The 24,618-nt window shown below is 43.8% G+C and overlaps 1 protein-coding gene across 2 annotated transcripts in view; it reads right to left on the reverse strand.

Moving 5' to 3' along the window:
* The window catches only part of SIPA1 (signal-induced proliferation-associated 1), a 116,134-nt gene extending 91,650 nt beyond the window's left edge, over window positions 1–24,484 (reverse strand). For both annotated transcript variants that reach the window (XM_033955914.1, XM_033955911.1), the window contains exon 1: window positions 24,335–24,484. The gene's annotated coding sequence lies outside the window, so the exon portion shown is untranslated. The remainder of the gene's footprint in view (window positions 1–24,334) is intronic.
* Window positions 24,485–24,618: the final 134 nt, after the last annotated feature.

Genomic DNA, 24,618 nt, shown 5'->3' on the forward strand with positions numbered 1-24,618 from the left:
AGCAAGGAATTCCCAGGGAGGGACTGTGAAACAGGGAAGCCTTAGCCCCAAAGTGATTTGGTGTCCCCCTGTGGAGTCGCTCACTGGGGAGAGAAGCTCCAGGACCTTGATGAATAACAAAGAAGTCACTGGAGAGAGACATAATAGCAGATTACGTCGCAGACCCTAGGAAGTGACAGGAAGTTCCCTCCAGCCTCTTACTGGATAACCCACACATGGTAAGAGAAGCCCCCTGGGAAGAGGGAGGGAGCCAATGGTAGAGGTGCTCCAGATACTGGCAAGTTAACATGGTACTCCTTTCAGAAGGACCTAGTGGAGCTTTGGACAGTGACAGGGAAGTTACTAGTGAGAGACCTGGTGGCAGAAGACTCCCAGAATCTTGTACAGTGAGAGAGAGTTCCCCAGGGAGGATCTTGGAGAAACCTATGCTCTTCGGCCAACTAGAACCTGTACAGGCTGACATCTCCTTTTCCTTCCCTTCTCTCCTTCTCCATCTCTTTGTCCTTTCTGTCTGTCCTTCGTGTCTGAATTCAAGAGGGCCTGGGATAGGCACATGGGACCTCTAAGAGAGAGAAAGAGATAACCGAGGATGGGCCATTTGGCCTTTATCTGCCATCATGTTTCTATATTTCTATGCTTCTATGTTATTCCTCAGTCTTCTTCTTTCTCTTCCTCTGTCTGTGTCCCTAACTGGGAATGTGTGACTAAGACTCTCACTGGAGACTCAAAAGAGCAGACTTCCTTATGCAGAGGGAAAATTATGAGTCCGATGGGGGGGAGGGGGTACCATGAACTGAATTTTCCTCCCACCCCAGGCTACTGCAGAGAACATACACAATACAGTACAGCACTCCACAGGCACACAAACACAAAATATAGCACAGCACCCCTTACAAAAACAGTATAGCAGGGCACATATACACAGGCGCACAAGCATATAATATAGTATAGCACAGGTGAGGCATTCCATTTTTCCTCTTCCATCCTCTTTCTCTCACTGCCTCGCATTTTATGTCATTTAAAAAATTTCATCCCCTCTTAACACCTAAGCGGGTTACAGTAGAAAACATACATATTCATAGCATACGCCAACATCTTACAACATATACATCTTATCCTATATTTCCATTAAGATATATACAATCTATCCTATTCTTCCATATATAATAGCTAAAACTAGCAAATACTAATAAAACTGTTCACCTTCAATGAACCGTAAAATGTCTAGCTCCTTCTCTAACCCTCTATCCAAATCCTCCCTCCCTCCTTCCTTCCCTCCCTTCCTGCCCCCCCTCCTCCAGTGCTCTCTCTACTCTTCCAACCTCTCCATCTCTCCTGATTCCCAAAGGCAGTAGAATGAAGTGGGCCACTGGGACCACTCACCATATTTTATTTGCCCAACACAGCATCAACAACTAGAGAGCTTGGGAAGGGGGAGGGGTTGGGATTTGATATACAGCCTTTCTGTGGTTACAGTCAAAGTTTTATACAGTGATACCTTGTAATCCAAACTTAATCCGTTCCAGAACCCCGTTCGAGTTCCAAGACAATTTTTCCCATTGAAAAAAATAGAAACTGGATTAATCCATTCCTGGGTCCCACAAACTCAAATTTTAACAGGAAATACACTGGATTTTAAGGTAAAATATTAACAAATATTCCAAAGCAGCATTCAGATTCTGGGGAACAAACATACACATACAATGTGCAGGGCGTTCGGATTCCAAAGCAGAGTTCGGATTCCAAGACAAAATTTACTACAAAAAAAAGTTAGAATTCCAAGTCGTTCGAGTCCTGGGGCATTCGGATTCTGAGGTACCACTAGAAACATAGAAACATAGAAATAGATGGCAGATAAGGGCCACGGCCCATCTAGTCTGCCCACCCAAATGACCCTCCCCTACCTTTCTCTGTGAATAGATTCCACGTGTCTATCCCATTTGGCCTTAAAATCAGGCACGCTGCTGGCCTCAATAACCTGAAGTGGAAGACTATTCCAGCGATCAACCACCCTTTCAGTGAAAAGGGTGAAAAGGCATCGGAGGGTTAAGTGACTTGCCCAGAGTCACAAAGAGCTACATTGGACTAACTAACCATTAGGCTACATCTCCACTCAGGGAGACTGGTTTCCTGCCCTGTCCTCAAAAAAAGGGAAGAGGTAATCGAAAAGAGAACAGCTGAGCCAGAGAACTGCTAACTTCCCCTCTGCCTCCATCTGAGTACTTTTTACACACAAAGAGACTTACAAACCCCCACCACTGCAAGAGAGAACTTAAAAAAGTACTATAGGGAAAATATAATTCAAAAGACGACAGGGAAGGCTTATTTCACAAGTATCTGAGTGGGATGCAGAAGTGAGCAGAAGGGGATCTCAGATTTGATCTGCATCTCCATTTGAGCATTATTTGAGGGTCCCCTAGAGTTCTAGCCTGCAAAGGATGATCCAAGTCCCAGTTAATCTTTCTTCTCCCATCCCATCTCTTTCCCACTCCAGGGCTGGACCCACATTGGTCACGATGTATCTCAAATTCTAGGCAATAGTCACCGAAAAAATCTTCTTGCTTGCATCTCTCTCTGCACGATGGCCTAGGGTGATCAGCTGAGATACGGAACCTTCCCCACCCCCACCAGAAAGAACCTGCTTTGGGAAAGTCTGCTGTTGCATTTCCCGAATGGCAGGATATGACATCACCAGTGAGCTGCAGCCTCAAGCGCGACACCGGCACTCTCTGCCACATCCTGGGGAAAACGGTAAAACTCAGCAAGATACTGCTGCTGACCTCTGACCCCTGCCCCTCCTTACCTCCCCCCCCCTCTGTTATTACCCTGGGTCTGCCCAGCCATCTGCGGCTTCCTGTTTCACCCTCTGGTCACAGATGGCTTCCTGCCCTCCCCTCCACTCTGCTTCAGTTCTGTATTTTAGGCAGATCTCTCTGGAGGTAGGGAAAGTGTTGAGACTCCAGCAGTTTCCCCAGTCATATTTCCACAAAAGTAAAATTACTGAATCCCCTCTCACAGAAGCTAAGGCAACATCAAGCCCTTCCCCAGCCCCATAAAAACCTTCCCTCCCAACTTGCTGCAGTTCTCACACCTTGGCAGCGAATGTTATGAGTATGACTGCAGAGAGGCCAAGTCTCACTCATTTGAAAGCTCTCTCGCTCTCACCCTCTTTGAGCTCTATTGCTCACTCATCAGAGCTGTACCTGTGCACTGATCTTGATCACTACTGTCATGAGAGGGAAGCCTTCGAGAAGTAAACCAAGTACACTTCTCCCTCCCTATTCGCTGTGATAGGGGATTGACAGAACCGCAAATACAGAAAAACCGCAAATAACTTTTTCATATGTTATTCGCTGTTTTCTATTAAAAACCATTGTGAATGTGGTGAGACTGCGAATAACATGGTGGGAGACCTGGCCTGTTCCTGAAGGAAAGGCAAAACACAGTGAAGAAAGTGCTGGGAATCAGCGATTTTCTCTGTAAACGCTTGGAATCAGCGATTTCTCTATGCAAACTGATGTAATTTGAGGGGAGGAGCCAGCAAGCTAAAAACCATGAATAATCGAAACTGCGAATGCTGAAACTGTGAATACAGAGGGAGAAGTGTAGTCCAACCAGTCGGCAAAAATCTGAGCACACCTTCCTACTAGTTTCCCTTACTGCTGTGAAACTGATGTACATACTTTTTAACTACTGGGTGGAAGAAAATGTTCAGCCGAAAAAAAAAGTTACCCAAAATGCTCCCCACTTTGTATTCTTTCAGAAGCTAAGTCCCTCTTCTCTGTACCCTTCTCCTCCAACGCCAACTCCAGGCTCCGTCCCTTCTTTCTTGCTGCGCCATATGCTTGGAACAGGCTGCCAGAGTCAATACGTCATGCTCCGTCTCTAGCAGTATTCAAATTCAAGCTAAAAGCCCACTTTTTTGAAGCCGCTTTCATCTCTTAACGCCCACTCACCGTCAGAAATCGCTACTCATCTCATTATTCCTTCTGTTAGAAACTCCCCAGCCCTGAGATATCCTGACTGTCTGTCCAAATTAGAATGTAAGCTCTACTGAGCAGGGACCATCTATTGAAAATGAAATGTACATCGCTTTCAGCGCCATAGAAATGCTAAATAGTAGAGGCTCCAAAGAAAAGCCAGTATCATTTGCAAAGCAATACTACACTTAAATCATTCTAGATTTATACCCTGGATATACCGTCTGAAAAATCTCACTCCTTGGCATGATAAATCTCACTCTTTGAGATAGTTCACCCAAGGCATCTCTGTGATTGTGCCACGATGACTCACCAACATCTCCCAACACTTCTACAGTGTAGCGATGCCAATTGTGGACCATCCCAAAGAGTGAGAGACTGAATGACGTTTTCTTCAAAGGGTGTATATGGAATATAAATCTAGAACGATCTCAGTGGCTTATTGCTCTTCAGATGAAAAGGGCAGCAAAAATTACATGCTCTTCTCTTGCGACACTGAAAGAATACAGACAGCGAGGAGGCACTACGGAACAATTTTTCAAAGGAACTGCTCCAGGTAATTAAACAGTTACCTGCAGATATTTTAAAGACTGAAAAGTGAATCGTCTATGAGACAAACTTGTTTTTTTCTGTTATATGGAATTTTTTGGACCCCAGTTTGTTTACAAAAGTTGGATAATTCAAAGTCTAATAGATGCTGGCATTATCGTCTTGAAATAGGGACACTGGATCATTTGTTGTTTTACACTGTCCCTTGATACTCAATTTCTGGAAATCAATATGGGGAAAGATTAATATGATTCTCTGTGTTGCTATGCCATTGACACACGAGGTGGTTTTATTTGAGACGTAAAAATCCAATTGACAAATATAAAAGCAGACTTCTTTTGGTTATGATGGGAGTTGCTATGCAAATGATAACCAGGAACTGGAAAAATTATGACAGGTTAAACCAGGGGTGCCCAAAAGGTCGATCGCGTTTCCTTCGCGTTCTACTTGCTTCCCAACTCAGAAGCGCCGAGCCGACCAACTTCCCCCACCTGATGTCAAGGATCTATCGTACGAGGAAAGGCTGAAAAATTTGCGGCTGTACTCACTTGAGGAACGTAGGGAGAGAGGAGACATGATCGAGACATTTAAGTATATTACCGACCATATCGAGATGGAAGAAGAGATTCTCTTTCTCAAAGGACCCTCAGCCACAAGAGGGCATCCGCTCAAACTCAGGGGTGGGAAATTTCATGGAGACACCAGGAAATATTTCTTCACCAAGAGAGTGGTTGATCCTTGGAACGAGCTCCCGGTGCAGGTGATCAAGGCAAACAGCGTGCAAGAATTTAAGAGCAAATGGGATGCCCATGTGGGATCCCTTAGAGGGTTAAGCCAAGGGAACCTGTCACCGGGAGTGGGATCTCTAGGATAGTAGACTTGGGGGTGGGTCAGTAGAGTGGGCAGACCTGATGGGCTATGGCCCTTATCTGCCATCAACTTCTCTGTTTCTATGTTTCTATGACGTCAATTCTGACGTCGGACAGGAAGTTCAGGGCCAGCCAATCGCTGCCTGGCTGGCCCAGAACTTCCTCTCCAACTTCAGAAATGACGCCAGGGAGAGGAAATCTGGTCGGCCCGATGCTTCTGTGTGGGGAAGCAGGGAGAGCTTGGGGCGGCGGTGGTTTGGAGCCCTGTTCCCTGATGGCTACGGCAGTGGCTTTGGAGCAGGCAGGGAGACAGAAGAAGGGGGAACAGGGAGACAGAAAGAAAGAAGGGAAAAAGAAAGAAAGGGGGGACAGGAAGACAGAAAGAAAGGGGGCATGGAGAGAGAAAGACAGAAAGAAAGGGGGGCAGGGAGACAGAAAGAAAGGGGAGGGGGCAGGGAGAGAGGAAGAAAAAGTTGGCGGAGGGAATGAGGTCTGGAAGCATACAGCAGGCTGAAAGAAGGGAAGAAATATTGGATGCACAGTCAGAAGAATAAAGTGCAACCATAGACTCATGAAATCACCAGACAACAAAGGTAGGAAAAATGATTTTATTTTCAATTTAGTGATTAAAATGTGTCTGTTTTGAGAATTTATATCTGCTGCCTATATTTTGTAGCACAGGGAGCCTATGAGCATCGAGAGCAGCTCACGGCATTCAGCTATCGCGGTTTAGCAAAAAGGGATGGGGTATATTTGTCTATTTTTCTATAGTTGTTACTGAGGTGACATTGCATAAAGTCATCTGCCTTGACCTTTTTGAAAACTCGTGGAATATAAATGATAATTAACATTTTCTCTGAGTGCTTTGTGTTTTATAAATTTTATTGTTGGTAGATCATTTTGACTTGATCATTTTAAAAGTAGCTCGCAAGCCCCAAAAGTGTGGGCACCCCTGGGTTAAACCTTTCCTTTTGGTAGGAAACATTGTGCTTATATTACAGGTATGAGAGAATGAATGCGGAACAGGTGGGAAAGAATAAAAAGTTTCAAGAAGTCTGGGGTCCATTAGAAACATTTGTTAAATTGTAGAATTATTAATTAATTCTCGGAATTCCTTAATTTTCCACACACATCCAGATAGGAAGGGAGGGGGGGAGGATGTAGGGTATTTCATTTTTAATATTTGTGCAAATATAAGTGCTGTTAATTGTTTATATCTGTATGCTTATTTGTATGCACTTGGTAAGTTTGGAAAACTAATAAAGAATTTTAAAACAAAAAGACTGAAAAGTGCTCTCCACACATGCACAGGTTTCAAAGCCCATGTACTTGTAGGTATAAGGAAAAGGGATATGACAGGGGGATGTAATGTATGCAGACCCCTTGGCTTTTCTCTTCTTAGGTTTGTTCCTTATGAAAGCAGTGATTAGAATCAGTGCACTGGCTGGGAGGCTCTAATTAGAAGGGAGGGGTGGGGAAGAGAGCTAGGGTTACATATGGCTCCAGAAAAAGGAGGACGGATTGAGGCATCCAGGTTTTACTTCCCTTGCTTTCAAGTGAAGTAAAACCTGGATGTCTCAATCCATCCTCCTTTTTCTGGAGCCATATGGTAACCCTAGAGAACCTTCATATAAATGTGACACACTTAATTTATAGCATTTTATTGAAGGAATCATATATATATATATATATACACAATAAAATAATACAAGGAGATATTCATTACAATTAGATTCACAATTATAATATATCCATACATATTTCTATCATTCCTCCAAAATATATTTCCATATGACCTATTTCATTCCTCTCTACACCCCCCTATTCCCTTCCCCCCTTACTTCCCCCCATTCCTTTTATTACCAATTATAACATTGTATTGAATGAATTAAACAAATATACCATTCAAATATTTCCAAACAAATTACAATCATTCTCCCTATTCTCTCCCCTCCCCAGAATGGAAGGTGACACAAATTACCAGGTGTTGGAATGCAATGATTGTTTCCAAAGCTTCAATGTACAACATTAAGAATCATACTTCGTGCTGTAGAGCAGTGTTTTTCAACCTTTTTACACCTATGGACCGGCAGAAATAAAAGAATTATTCTGTGGACCGGCATCAGTCCGTGGACCGGTGGTTGAAGAACACTGGGCTAAGTTGTGGGCCAGACCCCGCCCATCTTTACCCAATCTCCACCCCAGACCCTTCCCCCATTATAGTACTAATTGCACCTTGTACGTCCCATGCCTCATCTGGAAGCCTTCCCTCTGACGTTGCAACGTGGCTTTGTGCACTGAATCAGTTAGAAAGAGGGAGCTAGCTCGAAGATAATGCCGCATCAATCGCACCGTGGTCCGGCGGTTGAAGAACACTGTTTTGGGCCTGATGCACGTGCTGGCCTTGTGGACCGGCAGGAAATTTCTGTGGAACGGCACTGGTCCATGGACCGGTGGTTGAAGAACACTGCTCTAGAGGAAAGATTTTGAATATAGAGGTCCCAAATTTTCAAAAAGAGACACACTTAGTGCTCCTTTTACAAAGTCATGCTAGCGGTTTTATCGAAACATTGGATTAGTGTGCGCTAGCTGGAAATCTACCGCCTGCTCAAAAGGAGGCGGTAGCGGCTAGTTAACGCGCGCTATTCCGCGCGTTAAGGCCCTAGCGCGGCTTTGTAAAAGGAGCCCTTAATTAGGAAGAGAAGGGGCTGAGAGAGTGTGAGAGGGCGAGAACTTTCAAATGACACTCTAGTAATGAGTGCGAGAAGGGGTTCAAAGAGTGTGAGAGAATCTTCCAAGGAGGCTAACACACTACTTAAAAAGGTTTCGATAACTACTTTGTTTATGGAAGCTTTTATTTAAGGAATAATGTTATAAGGAGTTTAAAGGCCTTGTATGTTGTTTGATAGCTAGCTATGTATTTTTGTAAACCGCTTAGGTTTAAGCAAGGTCATAAATAAATAATGAGTGAGCGAAATGGGTTCAAAGAGCTTGAGCGTGAGAGAGCCTTCCAAGGAGTATAACATGATTGAGACATTTAAATACATCACAGGAGACATTTAAATACATCACAGGACGTATCGAGGTGGAAGATGATATCTTCTTTCTCAAAGGACCCTCGGCCACAAGAGGGCATCCGCTCAAACTCAGGGGCGGGAAATTTCATGGCGACATCAGGAAGTATTTCTTCACAGAAAGAGTGGTTGACCGTTGGAATAAGCTTCCGGTGCAGGTGATCGAGGCCAGCAGCGTGTTGGACTTTAAGAATAAATGGGATGCCTATGTGGGATCCCTACGAGGGTCGATCTGAAGAATTGGTCACTGGGTATAGACTTAAGAGGATGGGTCAGTAGAGTGGGCAGACTTGATGGACTTTAGCCCTTTTCTGCCGTCATCTTTCTATGTTTCTAACACTCTACTAACAAGTGAGAAAAGAGGCTCAAGAGTGTGAGGGCTCAAATAAGTGTGATATTCGTAATGAGAGAAGGGGTTCAAAGAGCATGAGAATGAGAGCCTTCAAATGAAGGCGACCTGCTCTTATAGACAGCAAGGAAGGACCAAACAGCATTCTAGCAAAGAAAGCTTTCAAATGAGTGCAACACTCCTGAATGAGAGAAGGGGAGAAGAGAGAAAGCCTTTACACGAGTGTGACATGCTCCTACATGAGAAACACTTGACCCCCTCGGAAAGAGCTAAACCGTCAAGAAATTCTACTCTGGGTCTCCATCCCCTATAAACATAGACACACACGCACTTAACGCCAATAACCCTATCGCCAAGTACAGCCATGTTTGACAAGCGACATTGCAGATCTTGGTAGCTGATCCCAGTATCATAGCTGTCCTTACACACACACACACACTGGACAAATCAATCACATCACATACAGACTGGCAAGGCCAAAGATGGGGGTCACTATTCGGGGCCTCAGACCCTGAACAAGCTGTTGACAAAGCAGGCTATAGCTGCTTGCCCAGTGAAAACAATATAATACAATTTTTATTTATATACCGCAAATATCTCAAAGAAGTTCATAGTAGTTAACATAAAAAAATACAACAATATACAATACAATAAAAACATCAAATAAGAATTATGTCTTTATGGAAATAATAACATTTTTCAAACAAAATAACATAGAAACATAGAAGATGACGGTAAATAAGGGCCATAGCCCATCAGGTCTGCTCACTCTACTGACCCACCCCCAAGTCTACTATCCTAGAGATCCCACTCCCGGTGACAGGTTCCCTTGGCTTAACCCTAAGGGATCCCACATGGGCATCCCATTTGCTCTTAAATTCTTGCACGCTGTTTGCCTCGATCACCTGCACCGGGAGCTCTCTCGGTGAAGAAATATTTCCTGGTGTCGCCATGAAATTTCCCGCCCCTGAGTTTGAGCGGATGCCCTCTTGTGGCTGAGGGTCCTTTGAGAAAGAGAATCTCTTCTTCCATCTCGATACGGCCGGTAATATACTTAAACGTCTCAATCATGTCTCCTCTCATAGCCAGATTCATAAAAATTTGGGCCCGTCTTGATGAATATGTAAGGACTTATGTAAATCCTAATTAACTTTACTTTGTATATTAACTATAATATATTTTGCATATTATTAGGTATATTTTGGTATCTGCAGCTTATTGTTTTGTTTTATTTTTATACTTTTGTATTTGTAAAATTTCAATTAACTTTCAATTAAAAAAAAAAAAAAAAAGAATTATAACTTTTTCAACACATATATCTTAAAGAGATGAGTTTCAAGGCCATTTGAAAGATCTTATAATCACTCCTTAAACTGATCTGATTTGGCAAAGTTCTCCAGAGTTTAGCAGCTTAATAAGCTAAAGCAGAAGTAAATATTTTGGTATATTTTAATCCTCTCACTTCTGGAAATCGGACAGTACTGTCTCAGATCATATAATTTAGGCCCTCTTGTACAAAGGTGCGCTAAGCGTTGTAATGCGTGATTAGCGCGTGCTAAATGCTAACACGCCCATAGGATAACATGCACGCGTTAGTGTTTAGGGCATGCTAATCACGCATTAAAACGCTTAGTGCACCTTTGTAAAAGAGGAAGTAAGTTTCTGAGTAACACAACGATGGAGGCATATAAGAAGGTACCTCCCCCTGACGTACATTCAAACACCATACCAAAAAATGTAAACAATCCTAGCTTCAATCCAAATATCAGCCTAATAGCTGTGCTTTGCAAAGTTTGCAATTTGCGCAATATCATTTTTTGGATAGTCCCCCCCCAAAATAATATTACAGTAATCTATTAGCGATAAAAACAAAAACTAAATTAACAAATGAAATTGATAATGATCAAAATAATTTCTAATTCTCCTCAAGTTCCAAAATAACCCAAACCATTCTGCTTCCGTCAAAGTGCCTTTGTAATATCACTAAATAGACCTGAGAATAGGAGGCGATTATTTCGTTTTATTTAGTATTCTTTTGGTTTTTTTATTTGGTTTTCTTTATTAGTAATCTTTTTAATTACTGAATGTATTTGGTCTTCTTTTTAATTCCTTAGTGCAGGGGTGTCAAAGTCCCTCCTCAAAATATTCCTGAAGATATGCTTCCTCCTTTCCTACAAGTATTCCATCTTCCGACTAAAACAAAAGAAGAATCTTCTCCATTGGTACAAAACCAGAATTCTCAAATGGACATGACATCAATCTTGGAAACATCTCTCAAGGAATTAGTAAAACCCGCTACTCTTTTACTTACAGTGGTATTAACACCTGATAAAAATTGGTTACTGAAATTGTTTTTCAAAAATAGAGATAAAGAATTTCTTGGACATAAGATACAGATGTTCCCAGATGTGACGAAGGAAACCCAAAAACATTGACGTCAGTTCCTGCTCCTTAAACCAGGGGTAGCAACAGTGGGGGGCATTTTCTTTCTGCGATACCCATGTAAATGTATTGTAAAATATAGATCAAATACATATATATTTTTGAACCATCTCAGCTGACAGGATTTCTTTCTATGAAACACCTGAAAGGGATCTAATAACATTAAGTTAATATTTAAAGATATTCCTGTAACCACAGTCAGGAAATTGCGATTTTGTTGTTTAATTGGATGTGATTCCATTTTCCTTATTTCACTCACTAAGATTCTTGAATATATATATATATATATATAATGGACTAAAGATTGATTTAAAAAAAACTATTTCCTTTTTATTTTATATATGTTTATTATATATTGTAATATCTTTCTCAATATTCTGAACAAGAAGTTATTTCTTGATTTGTTTTGGTGTTAAATACAAATAAAGAATTATATATATTTTTTTTAAAAAGTCCCTCCTCAAGGGCCGCAATCCAGTCGGGTTTTCAGGATTTCCTCAATGAATATGCATGAGATCTATCAGCATACAATGAAAGCAGTGCATGCAAACAGATCTCATGCAAATTCATTGGGGAAATCCTGAAAACCCGATTGGATTGTGGCCCTCGAGGAGGGACATTGACACCCTTGCCATAGTATGTAAGCAATTGTTTATTCAGGTGTTTTAGTTAGATTGGGAGCCTCTTGGACAGCTAGGGATGTTTTATTCCCAAGCACCTTATATTAGTTTGTCATTGTTTGTGAACGGCTGTGGACTTCGAATGAGGTATTGGCAGTATACAAATAAAAATTATACTGTGCAATTGCTTGTCTTTTTGCTTTGGTCTAGATTGGATCTACAGATGTTGAAATGAACACAGCAACTCCCGGACCATACTACATGTATATGAAGGAGCTCACCCAGAGCGCTGCCACTTGGAAAAGCACATAAAACCAACAGCACATGCTGGCAGCACGAAAGGAAACTGCAAAGTGGCTTAGTGAGGAGCAATCCAGACACCATTCCCTCAATTTCTAAGCTCTATCGCCACAGACCGTGAGCAGATGTGCAACTGAGAAAGGAGAAGGGGAGGAAGGGGCAGAAAGAACATGAAAAAAGCGGAAGTGTCAAAAAAAAAGATATAATCTGGATATTTTTCTATCTTTTCCTGTCACTGGTTTCAAACCCTTAAAAAAAAAATCAGAAAACAAAACCTCAAGGAAGCTGGGCTGTGTGGCGATGAAGGGTCCTTAGATGGAACAGAGTTCAAAGCACCCACCCCCTCACTCTTGGCGCTGCCATGAAAGCTCGGCATTTTGTCTGTGAATCGTCCCCTTGTCCTCTCTGTCTCAGGCGCTTCAGTGCAAATTCCATATCCCCAGCGTCACGCACCGTAAGGAGGGGGACAGTGAGGTCAGGAGATGCTCACAGCCCTGAGTAACAGAGGGGAAAGAAATGAAGGGAGGGAGATTGGAAATAAGAGACAGAAAGAGAAAGATGGAAGGCAAAAAGGAGTTGACGCTCGTGGAGAGAGAGAGAGAGAGAAAGAAAGAGACAGACATCTTTACACCCATTAAGAGACATGCAGGTTTGGTGATGAGGAACCTGGGAATGGCCAGGAAAAGAAGATAGAATCTGATGTCAATGTCACAGAGGTCAAACACAGGATGAAACAGGGACTACAGAAACATAAGTGATTCCACACTGAAAGGCCGCTATTCACACCTTGAATGTATGCATCACAAGCTAAGAGAAGGAAAAAGGGGGAGGAGGAAATAGAGCGGGCAGGAAAAACAGGAGAGAGACAAATAGGAAGAAGACATGACGGGAAGCAGAAGCATCTGCCAAAGCTTTGCACTCTGCATCTGATAATAAAGTTCCTTGAATCTGAATGAGGGAGAGGACAGAAGAGAGATATGGAGAGGGGAGTTTGTGAAGGGAGGAGGGATGATGGGGACAAGCCAAGAAAGACAGAGGAGCGGGGAGGAAGAGCTGGATAGTAAGACCATAGATTTATTGATCCTGACTTATAGCTGCAGGTGCAACGCTGATCTCGGTCCATGACAGCAAGAGGGATGACGCATGCGACAGTCAATTAGGAAACAGGGTCTTACAGAGATACGGCCAGTAATAGCTAGAGCATGCATGGGGCATCAGTTTGACACAACATAGAAACATGATGGCAGATAAAGCAGTTCACTACACTGGCATAACTTACAAGCTTCTGCAGTTTAGCCAGTTAAACCTCAGTTCTTAAGAGAGACTGTAGAGAGAAGCGTGTGTGTGTGAGAGAATGGAAAGGAGGAGAGACAGGAAGTAAAGAGTTGGAGAGACAATAGGGCAGGAAGGGACAGAAAGAGAAAATGAGCAAGGGGAGAAAACAAAATGATCTGCAGACATACCCTTCTCCAGATCAGAGCTTGCAGAGTGCTCAGGCGAAAGAGCCCTGTCCTGTTTTCACATGCACTTCCTCTTTAGCTCAAGCCGCAAGTTTTGACACTTCCTCCCTCTGCACCTGGTTCCCACTTCTGAACCCTTTAGGAGGGGGGGGGGGCTTGTGACACCAAAACAGATTCTCAAAAATTCTGTGCAATATATACTGTAGAATGTGGGAGAATGTAGTACAGGTGGAGCGGGGAGCACCAAGGATTCCTTGTACTCACCCCTTGCCCAACTCCAATGCTCCTTCTGCACAAACACATCACTCCCTTTTCTGGACAACACAGAGAGCCTGGTGACTAATACCTCCATTACTCAGATCATATGTAGTCTCAAGTATCTCCCAAAGACCCTGAGCATATTAGGCTGGGAGTACAGGTCCAAGCAGTAGTGTACTATGGAGCATGGATCCTGCCACACGTAGGGGCTAAGAGCCTAAATTCTAGCTTAATAAATTGGGGGGGGGGATGGGTTTCGCTTGCCTTCCCTCAGACTGGGAATCAGAGTCCTTGCACTAGTGACCTCTAAGCTTGCTTCAACACAAACCTGTGAACGCCTCATTATATGTCAGTGCCCAGGGCAGGATTAATTTTTCAGTAGGCCCTAGATACACATACCCATCCCTCCCACAGCTTTCCCTCAGTCCCACTTACCCACTCCCTACCCAGATAGCACTATAAATATTACACTGGACCCTAAAAGACTATTACACCACCTAATGGGAAAAACCCCACACACATGGAACTGCTACAAGATTTCTACACAGAAACTACATGCTAGAATACCATATCCTGGTCACACATGCAAAACAAATATGAAACTAGGGACCACAGATCAGTAATAGTGATATAAAGGCAAGAACCCGAGCTGGAAATCTCAAGAAATCAGACACATGTACAGCAATACTAAAGAAATAGAAAGTGAAATACAAGGTATCAGAAATGGGCATTTCTAAAAGCTGACATATTCCCTTAAATAAATTATTTTTTTCTACCTTTGCTTGAGCATTTTATTTTCCATCCCAGTGTCTTTCCTCAGCTTTTCTGGGGGGTTTCCCTGTCATTGCAAGGTCTTCTGTCCATTTGACATGTCTTCTTTCTTCATGCCCACCCTCCATCTTTCTTCTGTGTCCTTGTTCCTTTTCTCCCCATATTCAGAATCTGTCCTCAGTCTCTATCTCTCCCTCTGAAATCAGTAAATATTGTCTTTATGTTCCATCCATGACCAGAATCTTCTCTGTGCCCCTTCTTCCCTCTCTTTCCTTCTGCCACCCCCCAAGGGCTAATATCTTTCCCTCTCTATTCCTTGCTCTCCCCTGCAATACAGTGTCTCCCCTTCTCTTACCTTGATCCAGTCTTTCTTTCCTGCTCTATTGCCATTTGACCCAGTCTCTCTCTCCCCCCCCACCCCTACAGTTCAGCAGAACCTTTTCTTTTTCATCCCCCAGATCTAACAGCACCTCTCCCCCTCTCTCTCTCCCCTCCTCCTAGATCCAGCAGCACATCTCCCTTTCCCTCCCTCAATCCAGCAGCACTTCTCCATCTCAGCTCCCCCACCCAGATCCAAAAGCACATTTCCCTCTCCCACTTCAGCAGCACCTCTCATTCTGCTTCCCAGGTCCAGCATCACATCCATAAGCACCCCTCACTCTTCTCTCCAGTTCTAGCAGCACTCCCTCCCACTTGCCCCCCCCCCACCAGGCCAACAGCATCCTTCCCTCTTCTGTCCCCAGGGCCAGCAGCACAGCATCTCTCCCAATTCAGAAGCACCCTTCTGTCTCATCCCCGCCATCACCGGGACTAGCATCCATCCCTCTTCTAGCTCCAGGGCCAGCAACACCCCTTTCTATCCCCCAACCAATCCTCCTTCCTTCTGCCCCTGAGCTGGTACCACCGCTCCCATTCAGTTCTCTCACCGTCCTGGATCGCTGCAGATAGTGAAAGCCCAACTATATTTCTATGTAGATTCATGACCTTTGCTAGGCCATGCCCCGCCTCTTCTATGCAGCTTCCTATTTCCTCTGAGGCGGGGTGCAGCCTAGCCAAAGGTGACCCTTTTTTCAGCCCTGACTCCACCATTGAAAAAAGCTGCTTTTAAGTTTATAACCGATTTCATTCTCTCTCTTATTTTTACCCATTCTTTAACCCTACCTTCTTATCCTTGGCGCTCACATAACCATGTCTCTCATATGTGAACGCTCCCTGGTAAGTCTACTTTACCAAGCTACTTCTCATCTTCATCTTATGATGTTAACTCCCAGGTAATTTTGAACATGCCACCATTGCCTCACAAGTCTGACTTATCTCACCAATCTAAACCTAGGAAACTCTCCCATGTCCAGGATAAATCTCATTGTCCACTAAGGAAGCACCTAGTGTCCACACCTCCCCCCCCCCCATCACTCATATTCACCAACTCCTCTTAATACTGACTTTTCCCAATTTCTCTCTTCACCCCAAACCACTTAACCTCCTACCAACACATACAATCATGTGAAAAAATTAGCACACCCCATGAAATATTCAGTTCTTTCTTAAGAAAAGTTCACATATCGATGTCAAATCTTTTTTTTATATATTTATCTCTGAAAAAGAAAGTGATGTAATTGCAGGTAAACAGCAAAAATTTTTCTTGATTTACTCATGAAATAAAAAATATCCACAAAAATGTGTATTCTGAGGAATAAATTAGGACACCCTATACCCTAATAACTAGTGTTACCCCCTTTGGCTGAAATAACTGCAGTGAGACATTTCTTGTAGCCATCTACCAGTCTCTGACATCAGTCTGAGGAAAGTTTGGTCCACTCCTCAATGCAGAATTCTTTCAGCTGTGAGATGTTTGAGGGGTTTCTTGCATGTACAGTCCGTTTCAAATCACCCTTCAGCATCTCAATGGGATTAAGATCAGGGCTTTGACTCAGCCACTCCAGGTCTCTCCATTTCTTAGTTTCAAGCCAGTGGATTTACTGATATGTTTTGAGTCATTGTCGTGTTGCAGGGTCCAGTTCCGCTTCAGCTTTCATTTTCTTACAGATGGCATCACATGTTCCTCAAGCACCCTCTGATACACGGTAGAATTCATGGTGGATTCTATGATGGTGAGCTGGCCAGGTCCTGCTGCAGCAAAGCACCCCCAAACCATGACACTTCCATCTCCATACTTCACAGTTGGTATGAGGTTCTTTTCCTGGAATGCTGTATTACGCCAAACATGTCCTCTTTGCGGCTATCTTAGATAATCTGCGTCTCTTGTTCAGTAAGGGCCTTAATGCCCTGATCATGCAATTTGATATGAGCTTTGCCTTTGACCTAGTTGACCATGGGAAAATGCTACAATGCCTAGATGCAATTGGTATTAGGGAAGAGGTGTTGGACTGGTTTCAAGGCTTCCTTATGTCCCATACCCATACGTTTCAATTACGATCTCTCTGATACCTGGAGCAATCCATCTGGCGTACTGCAAGGGTCACCACTATCCCCATTGCTTTTCAAGGTCTACATGTCCTCACTAGGTGTGCAATTGACCCCAACTGGGGATAAAATTATTTAGTTACGCAGATGACTTTACGATCATCATTCCATTTACTAACTCTCTCTTGGAAGTTACTCCCAAGGCATCAGAAGCACTAAATTTGATGGAGCAATGGATGACTGAATTCAAACTGAAACTTAATTCAGAAAAAAAAATTTTTTTGTAGCTTCGCCATACCCGCTTGACACCAAAACACCACTATGCATCAATAAACTTAGTTATCCTATTCAGTCTACTATGAAGCATTGGGTGTAACACTAGACCAGTGCTTAACCATGAAGGACCAGGTAGACTCCTTAATCAGAAAGGGTTTTTTCACTCTCTGGAAACTTCGATCCATTAGAGTATATTTTGATATGTCAGCATTTAGAATCCTGGTACAATCCCTCGTATTGAGTCAACTTGATTACTGTAACATCGCCTATTTAGCAATTTCCCAAAAGAATATGCGATGATTACAATTAGTGCAAAATGCAGCAGTCAAACTGATTTTCGGGCTGAAGAAGTTTGATCATGTGACACCTTACTACCGACAGCTGCATTGGCTACCGATGGAGGCACGTGTAAAGTTTAAGTTTGCCTGTTTCTGCTTTAAAGTACTATACGGTCTAGCCCCTAAATACATAACTGACCTTTTCTCCTTCTCAGCCAACAAACATAAGAGAAGCTCACATTTGAACTTCGTTTCCCCTCCAGTTAGAGGATGTAAACTCAAAAGACACCATCAACACCTTTTTTTCCACATCAGGCAGCATTATGGGGTAAAGATCTAGAACAATTGCTTACGCCTTCTACTTATGGGGGAATTCAGGAAGCGCCTAAAAACATATCTGTTCCTGAAGTATCTAGGCAGCTGACCCGTACAACTCTTTCTCCTCAATAACTGATCCCTTGAGCTGTTAATCACTAGCTTTCACCCTGCTAAGTTCAATCAATTTGTATCATCTTTTAATCTTTGTAAACCGCATAGAACTTCACGGTTCTGCGATATATAAACTGTTATTATTATTATTATTTTCTGGTGTCCAGATAATTCAATTTTAGACTCATCTGTCTATAGAACATGATTCCAGAAGTCCTGATGTTTGTCTACGTTCTCTCTGGCAAACATCAGTCTGGCCTTGATGTTCCTCTTAGAGAGCAAAGGTTTCCTCCTTGCACACCTCTCATGCAAGTTATAGATTTGTGCAGTATCTTTCTGACTGTAGAGGCATACACTCTCACATCAACAGTAGCAAGAGCCTCCTGTAGGTCCCATGAAGGCATTTTAGGGGTTTTGGAGGCTTCTTTTAGCATCTTCCGGGCTGCTCTGGGGGTCAACTTGCTTGGACAGCCAGACCTAGGCATGTTGGCAGTTGTTTGGAAAGTCCTCCATTTGTACACTATTTATCGGACCGTGGAATCGCTAATGTCAAATTCTTTCAAGATCTTTTTAAATCCTTACCAGACTTAAAAGCTGATACAATCTTCTTTCTGAAGGCCTCAGACAGCTTTTTGATCTCACCATGATGTTCACTCTCACCGCAGCAGTCATGAGCACACCAAACTAAGGGCAAGATTCTCAAAACTTTAATGCCATCACTAAACTGTTTTCCAGCGGTTTAGCCTGTATGCATTTTTGCGGTAGATTATCAAAAAGGATTAACTCTGTCTTTAGCGAGGTTTCTAGCAGTCTCCAACAATGGCATGCAAATGTGCTCTTTAACATTGAAATGAACCCTCTGGTGGATTCTTAAAAATTGCCAAGGCATTTTCGAAGAGCGGCATCGGCTTTTGACGACATAAAGCAGCAACTGGTCCAGGGGTGCCGTTATAGTGCCAGCACTTGTGTTTTGACTGTGGCATGTTTTATGTGCAACTGAAAAAAGTCAATGTTGCTTCTCCCCTCCTCTCCCTTCCATTTGTCCAATAGTGCATCAGGAGAGTGTGGGTTTGTTTGTTTTTTGCAGGGGGGAAGGGGGGAATTATGTTGTTTTTCTGTACTTGTGTCCACAGGGATGGGCACATGCAAATGTAGGAAATCTTCGCTGCTGTCCACCAATCTTATTTGCATGCACAATTTTTAAAGAATATCTCGGGTTTTTAGATTCGGTATCAAAATGGCTGTGATAGCAAATCGTGGCTTTTTAACACGAGTTTTTGAAAATTCTGGCCTAAATGTCTGAGGTTTAAGTAGGGCAAACCTCCTTCAAAATGAATATTTCATGGGGTGTCCTAATTTTTTCACATGACTTTAATTCACTTTTTAATTTCACCACCTCACCCTCCCTGTTGGCTTCCCCCGTCTTCTCAGCAACAACACTTTCTCCCTCTCATTCAGCCATCCCCAGTCTACCTGTATGCATCTTGACCATGGCATGGTCTCCCCATGCCTCTCTCACACTCATCCGTATTCTCTTGCACTCTGCCAAGGGCATCAATCCCAGTCCTGGTCCTCTCAATCAGCCCTCACCTTATCATGCGAGCCACAACACAATGTAACCAATCTTATTTCTGTTCTTCTCCTCCCCCCTCCTCTTTACCTTTCTCATGTGCCCTGTGGAGTGCTCACTATTTCCAACAAGATTACCTTCATCCATGACTTCCTTATCTCTTGTACTCTCCACCTGCACTGAGATCTGCCCCAAATACTCTGCTTCAGCTGCTGCCCTGCCCTCTTCTCACATACACCTCATCCGGTTGGTCATGGAAGTGGTGTTGGGCTTGTAAATATCAATCCCTTCTTCCACCTCAATCTCTTTGCTCTCCTTCCTTTGAAGTCCATGCCATCTGTCTATTCGTTCCTCTACCTCTCTGAGTAGCGGTCATTTACTGACCTCCTGACAAGTCCCTCTCTTCTTTCCTCACTGACCGACTCCTTTCTCAAACTCTCATCTCCCTCCCTTATCCTTGGTGACTTCAACATCCATGCTGATGATCCCTCTGACTCCTATGCACCAGAACGGCCACGGCCTTGGCCTTCTCTTCTCCTCCAACTGTTCTGCCACCAAATTCTGCACCTCATCTTCTCCCTCTGATAATCATCTGTTAATATTCACAACTCATCATCCTCCTCCCCCCCCTCCCGACTTGGCCACTCACTACCTATACGTTTAGAAACCTTCAGGTTATTGACCCCTGACACCTTTTCTACCACTGTCTCACCCTTCAACTACTATGTCATACAAAGTCAATGAAGCTGTCTTCTCCTACGACATCATTCTCTCCTTTGCTCTAGATGCCCTCACTGTTCCCATTTCACGTCCAAACCCCAGCCCTGGCTGACTTCCAACATCCACTACCTGCACCTCTGAGCCCAATCTCTTGAACGTCTTTGGCTTAAATCTTGCACTCATGCCGACTTCATACACTTCAAATTCCTGCTGACATCCTTCCAGTGTGCCCTCTCACATGCTCAACAAGAATATTATGCCTGTTTAACTAACTCTCTTCACTCTAACCCTTGTGTTTCCTTGCCACGCTCAACTCTCTATTCAAAGTGCCCTCGCCTCCAATCCCCCCTTCACTTTCCCCCAGATGATGGCAGAATTCTTCTAAGACAAGATTCACCCTGAGTTCTCAACCCTGTCACCTCTTCCCCATCCCCCCTTCCAGCTGTCCATTCTGTCAACCTCCCTTCAACGCCTGCCACCTTTTCTGAAATCACTATAAAAGAAACTGCTCATCTTCTCTCCTCCTCCAAACCCACTACCTGCTCTTCTGCTCTGATTCCCACCCATCTACTCAGCTCTCTCTCTCTCCCATTGTCTACTCCCCACCCCCCCACATCACATTCTCAAAATCATTCTCCGCTGCAACTATTCCCAATGTCTTCAAACATGCCGTAGTTACATCTCTCCTCAAAAAAGACCCCTCACTAGATCCCACATGCCCTTCCAATTATCACTTCATCTCCCTCCTCCCTTTCTTATCCAAGTTACTTGAACGTGCTGTTCACCATTGTTACCTGGACTTCCATTCATCTCAAGCTATTCTTGACCCATTCCATTCTAATGACCTGTTCCTGGCCAAATCCAAAGACCTCTACACTATTCTCATCTTTCTCGATCCAACTGCTGCTTTCACTACTATTGATCACAACCTATTCCTTGATACGCTGCCCTCAGTAGGATTCCAGGGTTCTTTCCTCTCGTGGCTTTCTTCTTGTCTTTCCCATTGCACTTTCAGTGTGTACAATGGAGATCCTCCTCCACTGCTATCCCACCATCAACTGGTGTACCTCAAGGCTCTGTGTTAGGACCTCTCTTTTTCTCCATATACACTTACTCCCTCAGTGCACTGATCTCCTCCCATGGTTTTCAGTATCACCTCTGTGCTGATGACTCCCAGATCTAACTCTCCAAACCAGATATCTCTACAAGAATCCAGATCCAAGTCTCAGCCTGCCTATCTGATGTTGCCACCTGGATGTTTCACCTCCATCAAAAAACGAATATGGCTATAACCGAGCACCTTATCTTTCTGCCTAATACCCCCCCACCCCCACCCCCACCACCCCATTCTCTATTTCTATGGACTCTCCTCCCTGTCTTATCAGCTCGCAATCTCAGGGTCATCGTTGTCTCCTCTCTCTCCTTCTCCATGCAGATCCAACAAACTGCAAACGCTTCTTTCTCCATAATATTACCACAATCCAACTTTCCGAGCACACTACCAAAACCCTTATCCACACTCTTTTCACCTTTCATTTAGATTACTGCAACTCGCTTCTCTCAGGTCTTCCACTCAACCATATTTCTGCCCTCCAATCCATGCAAAAATTCCGCTGCACAATTTATATTCCATGAGAGCCACCATACTTACATCACCTCTCTCCTCAAGTCACTTCATCGGCTCCCCATTCATTTCTGAATACAATCAAACTCCTCTTATTGACCTACAAGTGCATTCACTCTGCAGCCCCTCAGTATCTCTCCTCACTTATTTCCCCCCCATGAACTCCATTAATCGGGCAAGTCCCTCCTATCCGTACCCTTCTCCTCCACTCCAAACTCCGTCCCTCCATCGCCATATGCATGGGACAGACTGCTCGAGTCCGCTTTCAACTCCTAATACCCACTCACCATAAAACTACCTATGTCCATCCAACCCCTATAAGTCCCGCCAATCCAAATTAGATTGTAAGCTCTTCACACCAGAGACCATCTATCACATGTCAAAATGTACAGCACTGTGTACGTCTTTCATCACTATAGAAATGATAAATAGTAGTAGTAGACGACCTGGGGCATGTGGTTCCTCTTGTGCTCAAAGACTGGAAGTGTGGAGACACAATTGCTTCAGACTCCAATAACAGGAACAGCAGCTTAATAAGAGAGACACTTATTGTCTTCAATGTATGCAGGCACACTGCATTGAGTTTTGATACTGGGAATGGTATTTTGTAGCCAAGCAAGCTTCTCCGACACAAATGCACATTGTTCCACTACAGGACATTGACTGACACATGCACACACACAATACACGCCATCCAGCGTGAGAGCTGGAAGACTGTGCCAGTGCTGCCAGCGTATACACACCAAGTTAACCCCCTTCCCCCTACCCTGCCCATCTACCCTATGGAAATATTGATTTTTTTTTTTTTTAATTAATTCTTTTTGCTCTGCGGCACTGTAGCCCAGTTCCCAGGGTCAGGGACTCCCCTGCCTTCTGTGGCATCCCGTTTCAGTTTTAAGCACAGTTTTTCCAGCCCTGTGAGCAGAGTTACAGGACAAAGACGGCCCCTGAGTGTAAGATCCCTATTTCCCTTCCCATTGTAAGTGGACGAGAGAGGAACAATTTCATCTTTTGACCCCTGCCTTCTGTAGGCCTAGGGATCACAGGCCCATGAACAAGGAGCACCCAAACCTCACTCAATCCTGAGAAAGGCAGCCCTTTTCCAAGGAAGATATATGCACACAGTAACAGGTATACAGCCAGTGTATTATGTAGCCTTCTAGACACTGCATGCAAGACATCATTATCACACACACTGTGTCCATCTCACATTCCCGATTCATATCCAGACACATAACCACACCTGAATGTTCTTCCACTGCAGCCCATGCATTCGTTGCTAAAAGATGGGGATGGGGTGGGGCAAAACCTGGAAAGTATCATTTATTCACTTAAAAAAGGAGAATTTCAAGGTTATACACACATGGGATCAAGACACCTATTCACCCCTACCCCCCATGTGACCTTCAACGCAATGTGGATTAAGATTTTAAAAAATAAAATAATGGTTTTAAATCTAATCCAATACATATAGACCGTTTTAATTTGTACAAAACCCCCCTACAGAAAAGTTGAACTTCCCATATACCATCCTCCCTTCAAAACAATAAATTAATATGGACTCTTTTTTAGCTTGTGTTCATGATTTTGAACTCTCTTCCCCACTACATGGTATTTTTTTTTTTTGGGGGGGGGGGACAGAATCCAGTGTCCCAGTCCCAGAGGACATTCTGCTGCCATTAATCTCTGGCTTGGCTGTTAATTCATTAATAAAGGGGATTAATCCGTAGGGCCTGCTTCGTTTTTCCCTCCTTTCCCCCCACCCCCTTGTGTCCTCCACCTGCATTAAAAAGCTGCTGTACCTCATGTGAACCTGCTGTGTGTACACACACACATCCATAGAAATATACTGCTGCATGCCTACAGACCCACACACACACACACACACTCTCTCATCCTGAGATCTCTTCCTCTACCGGTTACTGTGCAGATCAGTCACATAACGGAAACATCCTGCCTAAATGTAGAACAGAGCTCCAGGCATATGCACACAGCCCCCCCTCCCTCCAATACACATACAGGAGAGAAAAAAAGCCCCCACCCACAAAGCACACTTAAAAGTACACAGTCCCCCCACCCAAAAGACAAACAAGCACACAGTCCCCGTACAGACACTGTCTCCCCCCACCCCAACACATCTCCCCTAATAGACATAGAGACACAAAGTCATCTAACATATATATATATACAATATATGTGTGTGTATATATATATATATATATGCACACAAACACTGTCCCCTCCGATACTTGCAGACCCCCAGAACACAAACAGCCAAACCCCTATCAACCCTGATATGAAAAATCTAAGCCAGTGAGATGGGTGGATGGAGGAGGCTCACCGCATTGATGCTGGGGCAGAAGGGGGGGGTCTCACCCCCTGTCCATTGCACGGATCTGTCCTCTGCCGTCTCCCCACCAGCCTTCACATGCTCTTCTTCGCCTCTGGCTGCCTGCCCTCCCTCTCTCTCTTCCTTTCTCCTCCCCTTATGACAAAAGCAGAAGCCTGAGAGGCTCAGCCCTTTTCAGACCCTCTATACTGCACATGACCCATGCAGAGAAGAGGCAGCCGCGCTTCAACTCCTGCACAAGAAATACTCACTATCCCCTTCCAGGCTCAGGGACT

Source organism: Geotrypetes seraphini, chromosome 8 (genome assembly GCF_902459505.1).
Source record: "Geotrypetes seraphini chromosome 8, aGeoSer1.1, whole genome shotgun sequence".
In the NCBI taxonomy this organism is placed as follows: Eukaryota; Metazoa; Chordata; class Amphibia; order Gymnophiona; family Dermophiidae; genus Geotrypetes; species Geotrypetes seraphini.